The sequence below is a fragment of the Crinia signifera genome, chromosome 6 (assembly GCF_055691185.1).
Source record: "Crinia signifera chromosome 6, ASM5569118v1, whole genome shotgun sequence".
Classification (NCBI taxonomy): domain Eukaryota; kingdom Metazoa; phylum Chordata; class Amphibia; order Anura; family Myobatrachidae; genus Crinia; species Crinia signifera.
The window spans coordinates 1,289,554-1,302,685 of NC_139222.1; the positions used below are offsets into that span (position 1 = coordinate 1,289,554).

At 49.5% G+C, this 13,132-nt stretch overlaps 1 protein-coding gene across 2 annotated transcripts in view; it reads left to right on the plus strand.

Annotated features, from left to right (window-relative positions):
- Window positions 1–13,132, plus strand: part of LOC146009803 (uncharacterized) — a 131,673-nt gene that overhangs the window by 81,618 nt on the left and 36,923 nt on the right. The gene's annotated exons all lie outside the window — the stretch shown is intronic.

A 13,132-nucleotide genomic window follows, 5' to 3' on the forward strand; every position in this document is an offset into this window, starting at 1 on the left:
TTCACAGGTAAACGCGTCCCTTCGCGGGCTTCACAGGTATCCACGTCCCCTCATGGTTACTCATGGTTAGTGGTTGGGTGACGCTATTTATTGTCACACATGGCATCGTCTGTCATTTTTAGTGGTATACGACGCGACCGACGCGATGCCCCCGATTTTCCCATTGAAATGCATTGAAAACAGTCAAAATCGTGTCGGTCGCGTCGTATGCGGCTAAAAAAGGCTTAAATGGTGCAGACGCGATGCCCACGATTTCCCCATAGGAAACAATGTTAAATGGCTCAATGTACCCGCGATGCCCCCGATTTCCCATAGGAAACAATGTTAAATGCCTCAATTTAACCAAATCATCATAGGGAACAATGGTAAATGGGCCAGAAACCCCCCAAAACACCCCTGAACAGTGAAATGTCCTCCCAAAAGTATTTTACGCCACCCCACGATCAACGCAAACACGAAGCGTGGCGAGCACAGCGAGCCCGCGAGGGTCGGCGGTACGCGTCCTCCGACCTTTTCATACCCCCACTATCCACGTCGGCGTGGAGTTGAGAATAGAATAGTGTGGCGAGCGCAGCGAGCCACCAAGCCCGAAGCGTGGCGAGCGCAGCGAGCCCCGCGAGGGGACGCGGATACCTTCACAGGTAAACGCGTCCCTTCGCGGGCTTCACAGGTATCCACGTCCCCTCGCGGGGCTCGCTGCGCTCGCCACGCTTCGGGCTCGGTGGCTCGCTGCGCTCGCCACACTATTCTATTCTCAACTCCACGCCGACGTGGATAGTGGGGGTATGAAAAGGTCGGAGGACGCGTACCGCCGCCCCTCGCGGGCTCGCTTCGCTCGCCACGCTTCGGGTTTGCGTTGATCGTGGGGTGGCGTAAAATACTTTTGGGGGGACAATTCACTGTTCAGGGGTGTTTTTGGGGGTTTCTGGCCCATTTACCATTGTTTCGTATGGGAAATCGGGGGCATCGCGGCTAAATTGAGGCATTTAACATTGTTCCCTATGGGGAAATCGTGGGCATGCGATGGCCGCGATGCCCCCGATTTTCCCTTACGATGCCCACGATCATGATCGTTGTGGCCGTGCTAGGAAACAAGTACCTATAACACTATAGAGTATATACAGTTGTGCTCATAAGTTTACACACCCTAGCAGCAGAATGTGTGATCTTCTGGCCATGTGTCAGAGAATATGAATACTTTTCTGTCACTCATGGTTAGTGGTTGGGTGACGCTATTTATTGTCACACAACTGTGTTTACTGTTTTTATATCATAATGACAGCAGAAACTACCCAAATGACCCTGATCAAAAGTTTACATACCCCGGAGATTTGGCCTCATAACATGCAGACAAGTTGACACAAACGGGTTTGAATGGCTACTAAAGGTCACCACACTCACCTGTGATCTGTTTGCTTGTAATCAGTGTGTGTGTATAAAAGGTCAGCGAGTTTCTGGACTCCTGAAAGACCCTTGCATCTTTCATCCAGTGCCGCACTGATGAGTCTGGATTCTCAGTCATGGGGAAAGCAAAAGAATTGTCAAAAGATCTGCGGGAAAAGGTCATTAAACTGTATAAATCAGGGAAGGGATATAAAAAGATATCCAAGCAATTGAGAATGTCAATTAGCAGTGTTCCTACTGTAATTAAGAAGTGGAGGGGGGTGTGGCCATGGCAGCATGCAAGGGAGGAAGTCCTGGCTCTCCCGTGCACAATGTACCCGGTCCTGTTGCAGGGACGCTGAAGCCGCAGAGCGTCTGCCTGTGTCTTGCTGTCTGGTGGGTACGCTGAAGCAGTGTGCGCCTGCCTGGGTCTCGCTGGCCCCCCTCAGAAGCCCGGCTGTACTGTGGGTCTGTCGCTGGAGTACTGCGGCTTCATCCGCTGATACTTTCCGGCTCCCCCCGGTGTTAATACCGAGACAGCAGCACGGCTGAAAAGACAGCTGGAAGCAACTGAGACACTGCCTGGAAGCCTGGCACAGACACAGCTCACACTCTATTACCCCGCAAACAACCCCCTTAAAGGGTTCCAGTGACCCGCGACCGGTGGAAGGAACACTACAACAGGCGCTGGGTGCTGTTAATAAATGTGAGTCACATCTATTGGAACAAATTAATAAGGTCCAGTCAGACATAATGCTATTAAGAAAACCCGGGAAAGAGTCACAGGGGTGGGAAACCGGGTGTCTGTGATTGAGGATGTATTGGCCCCATTACAATCTCAAGTTAAGTTAATATCTGGACAATTGACGGAGATGCGTCACAAAATGTCCGACATGGAGAGGAGACTCCGTGTTTTGTGGGCTTTGATGAACGGGTGGAGGGTGATACCCCAGAAAATTTGATAGAAGATTGGCTTATACAAACGTTTGGAAAGGAGGTATTCTCGGCCCAGTTCACTGTGGAGAGGGCTCATCGGGTCCCGGCTCGACCCTTGCCTCCAGGGGGGCCCCGCGCACCATGATTGTCATGATCCTCCACTTTAAAGATCGGGACTGCATTCTACAATTAGCACGGGCCAAAGTGGACTTGGGGCAAAACAATATCTGCCTTTCCGAGTGTCCTCCAGAAGGACAGAGCAGAATGTAGAGAAATAAAATCACGGCTCAGAGAGCTCGACCTGAAATATTCAATGCTCTGTTCCTCTAAACTGAGGATCCAGGTGGACGGTGCTACCAAATTCTTTATTTCTCCAGGAGAGGTTGCTACTGGCTGGATGGCGCATATCCCGCTATGTAATTCTGAGCATAAACCTGAAGCGCTGCAATGTGACATGCTTTGTCTCCGCATTACTGCTTTTCTGTAAAACTGGAGATCTACGGTTCAGATATATAGGTGGGAGCGGTGAGGACGGGGGGAGGGGGGAAGGGGACCTAAAGGGTAAACAACATGAGTAAATATTCAGATAAGGCACGGGAGAGCTGGTCACATGTTTAGTGGCCATTAATTAATCGCCTCTAAGGGGGGGGGATTCCGGGATGCCTAGGGGTATAGGTTATACAGGGTGGGGTGGGGGGGGTTCCGGGATGCCTAGGGGTATAGGTTATACAGGGTGGGGGGGGGGATTCCGGGATGCCTAGGGGTATAGGTTATACAGGGTGGGGTGGGGGGGGATTCCGGGATGCCTAGGGGTATAGGTTATACAGGGTGGGGGGGGGGGGGTTCCGGGATGCCTAGGGGTATAGGTTATACAGGGTGGGGGGGGGGGTATGTGTGTGTATGTGAGCATATGGTACATATGTCTTTTCTAGCCTATCTCAAGTATTATTCAATCTAAGGGGACACCAAATGAATTTGGATAATTATGGTTAGGTTGTTGACATGGAGGGGGACATTTACCAAAATGGATTCGTAGAAAAAAGGTGTATTCGTAGGGAGAAATACACCTTTTTTTTACGAATTTGTATTTTCGGGATTTACAATCCCAAAAATACAACAATTCGTATTCCTAAAGATGGAACATTCGTATTTGTATTTACAAATACGAATATCTACACCATCGATAGAATACGACAGAAATCACCATTCAAAAGAATGGTGGTTCCTGATGTACTAAGCAGCCGTATTGATAATACGGCTGCTAAGTGGTGTAAAACACCCACGCAAATACGACAGGAAAATACACCTAAATACACCTTGCTTTCCCTGTCGTATTTGCTTTAAGCCTGCACGGATCAGTCAGATCCATCATATCAGTCAGATCCGTGCAGGCTTCAGTGTAAAAAAAAATAGAAAAATTAAATAAATAAATAAAAAAATCGGCGTGGGGTCCCCCCAACAGCTGTAACCAGCACCAGGCTGAAGGAGCCGGGGCCGGTAATTAAAAATCAGGGAACCCGACAAATAGGGGTTCCCCGATTTTTAACAACCAGCCCCAGGCTCCAGGTCCGGGGCTGGTTCCCAAAATACGGGGGACAAAATGACTAGGGGTCCCCCGTATTTCAAGAACCAGTCCCAGGCACAACCAGCCAGCAGGGTAATGTCACAGCCGGGGGACACTTATGATATAAGGTCCCGCGGCCAAAACATTAACCCCCTGACCGGTCAGCCTGGCCAGGGGCCCTGGGGGAGTGGGGACCCCCCCAATGAAGGGGTCCCCCCCTTCCAGGACTTACCTGACCAGGCTGAAGCCTGGTACTGTCCCCGATGCCCCTGGGCGGTGGGCATTGGGCTGATTCAAGTGTAAAAAATAGAATAATCTATTGTTTTTTACTGTGGCACTACAAGTGCAAGCAAGCCTCCCCAGCAAGCTGGGACTTGGAGAACCACAAGTCCCAGCCTGCTGGGCATTAAAGGGCCCGCTGGCACTTGTAGTTCCACAGTTAAAAAAATAGTATGTGTCTCAAGAGAGGTAAGAAACTGTTTGTTTGCACTTTGCACAGTATGCCTGACCTGAAGAAAAGACCGCACAGGTCTTGAAACGTTGTCATTTGCACTGATTAATATGCTGTAACCATTGCTTAATATATCAGCACCTTATTTCAAACCCGTTGGAGTGCCGCCTCTTTTCTTATCCATTGCTGTAACAAGGTTTTTGGGTGAGAGTCTGCCGTATATATATATATATATATATATATATATGATGAGCACTTTAGCAAATTAAATAGCATTATTTCCTCATTCATTTGGTATAATAACGTTCTAGAGTAAACATAGCCACCCTATGGAGAGATAGGAAAAGGGGTGGACTAGCACTCCCAAACTAAAATGTATTATATGGTGGCCATAGGCGTGCGCACGGGGGGTGGCGGGGGTGCACAGGCACCTCCTAATGACACACCCCCCCCCCCCCACTCACACACACGATTGCCGACGTTTCTAACTTCTTTTTTTTATGATAAAGTTTGCCGCTCCCCCGCCGCGGACGTTGCACAGTGGGGGGTCACTGAGGTGGTTGCGTGCCGGGGCAGAGCCGGTCTGGCAGCAGGGAACAGCACGAGGTGGCGGAGGCGGGCTGATGCGGAGGCAGCACTGGAGTTACCTCAATACCTGAAAAACCCCCCTGCTGGTCGATCAATCCGAGACAGCGTAGCTCAGGCTGCTGCAGACTGTCAGGGACACTGCATGTGATGCGGCTGACTCACACTAGGGAGGTATAGCCGCGCGCAGCTCCTCTGTCCTCTCCCTGGGTTCCTCTCTTCACACCGCCTGGTGCGGCTTAGGTTGCCTGCGGTGCTCACAGGGTTTGCACCGGCCCAGGGAAGAAGGGCTACTCTGCCCACACAAAAAAGGGGGCTTTGGAAATTGCGGATGTAGATGATGATAATTGAAGCGTAGCTTCGGCAGCACCAAAACACACAACCAATTCTATTCGTTCCCAGCAGGTTCACTTCAACGTACTTCACAGAACACATTCACTCCGGAGAAATTGCAGAAATTGGCAGCGTCAGGACTAGTAGGGCGTCCTAAATGTGATGGGGTGGAACCTTCTGGCATCTTATAGGAGTATATGGGTGCCTCAGCTTGCATTGACTGGGCTTAATATTATTCTGGGAGTCTGAAGTGGGGAGGAGGTTTCGGGGGTATGTATCGGCAATGGCTATGGTGGTCATACACATCACTGGATGGCCCAAAAAGGTCCTGATTTCTTAGAATGGGTCAATTTAGTAAATTCAACATACTAGCTGAAGTCCACAAATAACTTCAGCTGGAATACAGGACTCTGAAAGAAGTGGTGCGGTTGTTCCAAGATGCACAATAAGGAGGCAATTGAAGAACAATGTGCTGCATAATCCAGAAGAAAGCCATTAATGCCACAAAACATCCCACTTACAATACTCCAAACAGCACGAGACAAGCCTCAGAACTTCTGGAACAGTCATTTGGAGTGATGAGATCAAAATTGAACTTTTTGGCCTCAACCATTTGGAGAGGAGTCTACAAGGCCTATGATGAGGTACACCATTCCTACTGTGATACACGGAGGTGGGTCCCTGATGTTTTGGGCATGTGTGAGCTACAAAGTCACTGGGAACTTGGTCAGAATTGATGGCAAGATGAATGCAGCAGGTTATCAGAAAACACTGGAGGAAAGTTTGCCCTCATCAGGCCCGGAACCTCCCCCCCCTTACAAACACCCAAAAATGCACCGTATTTATTTTTATTTTGTTTAATTTAAATTTTAAGTATAAGAAGTATAAAAATATACCATAAAAACTATGAACTCCCCTTCCCCATAACAAAACTATATATATATATATATATATATATATATATATATATATATATATATTCACAGTATTATACAGGGATTGGTCTTATTTATTAATATATGACTATTTTTCCGTGCCTCCTGATATTTTCAGAGGTCCCCCCACCCCCATATTGAAAAATGATTGTCCGGTGCAGCCCCCGTTTTTAGAATGTGTGCTTAGCGATGCGGCCCCCAGCCCCCCCTTAATTGTACTTACCTCGAGTCTGGCTGCCTGGTCCTGGTGCTGTCGCTCCGCCGCCCGCCCGCATGCTCAGCCTTGGAGCAGAATCACTTCCTATCTGCTCGGCGTCTCAGAGCAGCAACAGGCAGCCTTGTGATTGGCTGCCTGTTGCTAGGCTACCACCCGGAGTTGACCAGTCCCCGGCAGGAATGGATGCATACCTGCTGCAGCTGCATCCATTATTCCCCCGCGTCCGACACTGCCACTCTGACCGCCGCTGCCTGGTACTAGACAGCGGTCCTTCCTGCACAGCCTCCTTTACTAAGTGACAGGTCACCCCCTGTATAATAACAACCGGACACCACAGGCTGCTCCCCCTGTATAATAACAACCGGACACCACAGGCTGCTCCCCTGTATAATAATAATAACAGGATACCACAGGCTGCTCCCCCTGTATAATAACAACCGGACACCACAGGCTGCTCCCCCTGTATAATGATAACAGGACACCACAGGCTGCTCCCCCTGTATAATAACAACCGGACACCACAGGCTGCTCCCCCTGTATAATGATAACAGGACACCACAGGCTGCTCCCCCTGTATAATAACAACCGGACACCACAGGCTGCTCCCCCTGTATAATAACAACCGGACACCACAGGCTGCTCCCCCTGTATAATAACAACCGGACACCACAGGCTGCTCCCCTGTATAATAACAACCGGACACCACAGGCTGCTCTCCCTGTATAAAAACAACCGGACACCACAGGCTGCTCCCCCTGTATAATAACAACCGGACACCACAGGCTGCTCCCCCTGTATAATAACAACAGGACACCACAGGCTGCTCCCCCTGTATAATAACAACCAGACACCACAGGCTGCTCCCCCTGTATAATAATAACAGGACACCACAGGCTGCTCCCCCTGTATAATAACAACCGGACACCACAGGCTGCTCTCCCTGTATAATAACAACCGGACACCACAGGCTGCTCCCCCTGTATAATAACAACCGGACACCACAGGCTGCTCCCCCTGTATAATAACAACAGGACACCACAGGCTGCTCCCCCTGTATAATAACAACCAGACACCACAGGCTGCTCCCCCTGTATAATAATAACAGGACACCACAGGCTGCTCCCCCTGTATAATAACAACCAGACACCACAGGCTGCTCCCCCTGTATAATAACAATCAGACACCACAGGCTGCTCCCCCTGTATAACAGGACACCACAGGCTGCTCCCCCTGTATAATAACAACAGGACACCACAGGCTGCTCCCCCTGTATAATAACAACCAGACACCACAGGCTGCTCTCCCTGTATAATAACTACCAGACACCACAGGCTGCTCCCCTGTATAATAACAATCAGACACCACAGGCTGCTCCCCCTGTATAATAATAACAGGACACCACAGGCTGCTCCCCCTGTATAATAACAACCGGACACCACAGGCTGCTCCCCCTGTATAATAACAACAGGACACCACAGGCTGCTCCCCCTGTATAACAGGACACCACAGGCTGCTCCCCCTGTATAATAATAACAGGACACCACAGGCTGCTCCCCCTGTATAATAACAACCAGACACCACAGGCTGCTCCCCCTGTATAATAACAATCAGACACCACAGGCTGCTCCCCCTGTATAATAATAACAGGACACCACAGGCTGCTCCCCTGTATAATAACAACCGGACACCACAGGCTGCTCCCCCTGTATAATAACAACCGGACACCACAGGCTGCTCCCCTGTATAATAACAACCGGACACCACAGGCTGCTCTCCCTGTATAATAACAACCGGACACCACAGGCTGCTCCCCCTGTATAATAACAACAGGACACCACAGGCTGCTCCAACCTGTATAATAACAACCAGACACCACAGGCTGCTCCCCCTGTATAATAACAATCAGACACCACAGGCTGCTCTCCCTGTATAACAGGACACCACAGGCTGCTCCCCCTGTATAATAACAACAGGACACCACAGGCTGCTCCCCCTGTATAATAACAACCGGACACCACAGGCTGCTCTCCCTGTATAATAACAACCGGACACCACAGGCTGCTCCCCCTGTATAATAACAACCGGACACCACAGGCTGCTCCCCCTGTATAATAACAACAGGACACCACAGGCTGCTCCCCCTGTATAATAACAACCAGACACCACAGGCTGCTCCCCCTGTATAATAATAACAGGACACCACAGGCTGCTCCCCCTGTATAATAACAACCAGACACCACAGGCTGCTCCCCCTGTATAATAACAATCAGACACCACAGGCTGCTCCCCCTGTATAACAGGACACCACAGGCTGCTCCCCCTGTATAATAACAACAAGACACCACAGGCTGCTCCCCCTGTATAATAACAACCAGACACCACAGGCTGCTCCCCCTGTATAATAACAACCAGACACCACAGGCTGCTCCCCTATATAATAACAATCAGACACCACAGGCTGCTCCCCCTGTATAATAATAACAGGACACCACAGGCTGCTCCCCCTGTATAATAACAACCAGACACCACAGGCTGCTCCCCCTGTATAATAACAATCAGACACCACAGGCTGCTCCCCCTGTATAACAGGACACCACAGGCTGCTCCCCCTGTATAATAATAACAGGACACCACAGGCTGCTCCCCCTGTATAATAACAACCAGACACCACAGGCTGCTCCCCCTGTATAATAACAATCAGACACCACAGGCTGCTCCCCCTGTATAATAATAACAGGACACCACAGGCTGCTCCCCTGTATAATAACAACCGGACACCACAGGCTGCTCCCCCTGTATAATAACAACCGGACACCACAGGCTGCTCCCCCTGTATAATAATAACAGGACACCACAGGCTGCTCCCCCTGTATAATAATAGCAGGACACCACAGGCTGCTCCCCTGTATAATAACAACCGGACACCACAGGCTGCTCTCCCTGTATAATAACAACCGTACACCACAGGCTGCTCTCCCTGTATAATAACAACCGGACACCACAGGCTGCTCCCCCTGTATAATAACAACCAGACACCACAGGCTGCTCTCCCTGTATAATAACAACCGGACACCACAGGCTGCTTCCCCTGTATAATAACAACCGGATACCACAGGTCACCCCCCCCCCCCGTGTATAATAACAACCGGACACCACAGGCTGCTCCCCCTGTATAACAATAACAGGACACCACAGGCTGCTCCCCCTGTATAATAATAACAGGACACCACAGGCTGCTCCCCCTGTATAATAACAACCGGACACCACAGGCTGCTCCCCCTGTATAATAACAATCAGACACCACAGGTCACGCCCCCTGTATAATAACAATCAGACACCACAGGTCACGCCCCCTGTATAATAACAACCGGACACCACAGGTCACCCCCCCTGTATAATAACAACTGGACACCACAGGCTGCTCCCCCTGTATAACAATAACAGGACACCACAGGCTGCTCCCCCTGTATAATAATAACAGAACACCACTGGCTGCTCCCCCTGTATAATAACAACTGGACACCACAGGCTGCTCTCCCTGTATAATAACAACCGGACACCACAGGCTGCTCCCCCTGTATAATAACAATCAGACACCACAGGCTGCTCTCCCTGTATAATAACAACCGGACACCACAGGCTGCTCCCCCTGTATAATAACAATCAGACACCACAGGCTGCTCTCCCTGTATAATAACAACCGGACACCACAGGCTGCTCCCCCTGTATAATAACAATCAGACACCACAGGCTGCTCCCCCTGTATAATAACAATCAGACACCACCGGTCACGCCCCCTGTATAATAACAACTGGACACCACAGGCTGCTCTCCCTGTATAATAACAACCGGACACCACAGGCTGCTCCCCCTGTATAATAACAACCGGACACCACAGGCTGCTCCCCCTGTATAATAACAATCAGACACCACAGGCTGCTCCCCATGTATAATAACAATCAGACACCACAGGTCACTCCACTTGTAAAGGGAAGGGGAGGGGGGATGGCGACCGGTGCACAGGTATGTATTGCAAGAAACAATTAAATATAATAGTGTTATGGTTCCACAATAACAGTTATATATGGAGGGGGATCGTGTTCCCTCTGTGAAATTAGGACGTGGAGGTGCAGCCAAGAGAGTGGCTATAGTTGCAGAGAAGAAGACGAAAAGACTCTGTTTTTTGGGGCACTCTTTTACAAAGATTCCGCGTGGTAATCTATACGTATATAAATTCGGTAATTATGTTGAGTAGTTATGTGACGAGGTTCCCACTATCACACTTGTCCCTTTAGATGGCAGATTATGCAGATTGTACCCTCTTATGTAACAGTTGGTGTCTGCAATACCTGTAGTTCTATGACAACTAGTGGTTGCTATTCTAGTACACAATGGTTTGGGGAGAGATTGGGGCCCTGAGTAGAGTTCCCGTGATTCCCCTGATTGGAATGAATTTGCTAAAATGTAACTTTTAATTGATACACTATAAAATGTGACTAGACAAACATAAAACTAGACTTGGACACACATACATGAATATGACGTAAAAGAGAAAGCAGTATACGTTTCTAAATCGCACAATGCCGTCAATCCTCTATTAATTGCTGTGGGAGGAGTTTATGTCGGCTAGTATCAATCCGATAGGTTGACAGACAAATGATTTCACAGCGTTCCTCCCAAAAGACAATTCAACCAGAGTAATGTATCTCTTGGGTTCTAGGTTTCTCAGTCTTGTTACATTGGATTCTGCAACATTGGTCACTTAATAGTAGGAAAGTACATTAGGTCATATGTGTTCTTAGGGATCTCTCTAGTAACATATGATCCTGTTTCCGCCACGGAGGACGTATACATGCAAGATTCCCTGTCCTGATACAGCTATGGAAGCCACAAACAATGGTGCGTATAGATAATACCTCTCTACCTGCAGGTTATGGTGCTCTCCTACTAACAGCACACAATGTCTGGTAAAGGCATTTATCATATCACATTCCATTACGCAGCAGATCAATAGTATATATTCAGCCGGACTGAGGGGATGGAGAGACAATGGTCTGAAGATCCCTGTAAGGGTACTGTGAGGTGTTCCCAAACCTACTTTATATACCCCTGACAGACAGGTAGTGAGATCTGGTCAGAACAGGGAAGGTCCCCCGAATCCTCTGGTCAGCTGCCACTAACCATGTAGTGGGCTTTATGGGGATTGTGGGGGAGCACCTCCGCTTGGGATCTCAGAGAAATGATAGATGGCTCTGGGGGCCCTTGGGTGACAGGCGGCTGCTGCCCAGCTTTGTATACCGTGTGGTCAGAGTGGAATTAGTACATGGGTTTGTCTGAAGACGTCCCCCTTCTTCAACACTGCTGACAGGCTGCCACCAGTATTAATTTTGGTGGGCCTCCTGGGTATTGCGGGTGAGCGGGCCTGTGTGCACACCAAGGGGGTTCCTATTCTAGGATCCTATAGTAGGATACAACATAGGCTGCTCCCCAGGTATATTATGACACTACATGCTGCTCCCCATGTACAGTAGTACACTACATGCTGCTCCCCTGTACAATATAGGACACTACATGCTACTCCCCCTGTACTGTAGGGTACTACATGCTACTCCCCCTGTACAATAGTACACTACATGCTATTCCCCTGTACAATAGGACACTACATGCTGATCCCCCTGTACTGTAGGGTACTACATGCTGCACCCCTATACAGTAGAACACTACATGCAGCTCCCCCTGTACAGTAGGACACCACAGGTCGCTCCCCCTGTATAGCAGGACACCACAGGCCGCTCCCCCTGTATAGCAGGACAACACATGCTGCTCCCCCTTTGAAGTAGGACATTACATGCTGCTCCCTCTGTATATTAGGACACCACATACCACTCTCCCTGTATAATAGGACACCACATGCTGCTCCCCCTGTATGGTAGGATGCTACATGCTGCTCCCCCTGTATAGTATGACACTACATGCTGCTCCCCCTGTATAGTTGGACACTACATGCTGCTCCCCCTGTATAGTTGGACACTACATGCCGCGCACCCTGTATAAAAGAACACCACATGCTGCTCCTCCTGTACAGTATGGCATGACATGCTGCTACCCCTGTATAGTAAGATACCACATGCTGCTCCCCCTGTTTAGTAGGACACTACATGCCGCTCCTCCTGTATAATATGACACCACAGGCCGCTCCCTCTGTAAAGTAGGACAACACATGCTGCTCCCCCTGTACAGTAGGACACTAAATTCTGCTCCCTTGTATAGTAAGACACTACATGCTCCTCCTCCTGTATAATAGGACACCACATGCTGCTCCCCCTGTACAGTAGGACGCAACATGCTGCACCCGCATATAGTAGGACACTACATGCTGCTCCCCCTGTACTGTAGGGTACTACATGCAGCTCCCCCTGTACAGTGGGACACCACAGGTCACTCCTCCTGTATAGCAGGACACCACAGGCCGCTCCCCCTGTATAGCAGGACAACACATGCTGCTCCCCCTTTGAAGTAGGACATTACATGCTGCTCCCTCTGTATAATAGGACACCACATACTGCTACCCCTGTATGGTAGGATGCTACATGCTGCTCCCCCTGTATCGTATGACACCACAGGCTGCTCCCCCTGTATATTAGGACACTACATGTTGCTCCCCCTGTATAGTAGGACACTACATGCCGTGCACCCTGTATAAAAGGACACCACATGCTGCTCCTCCT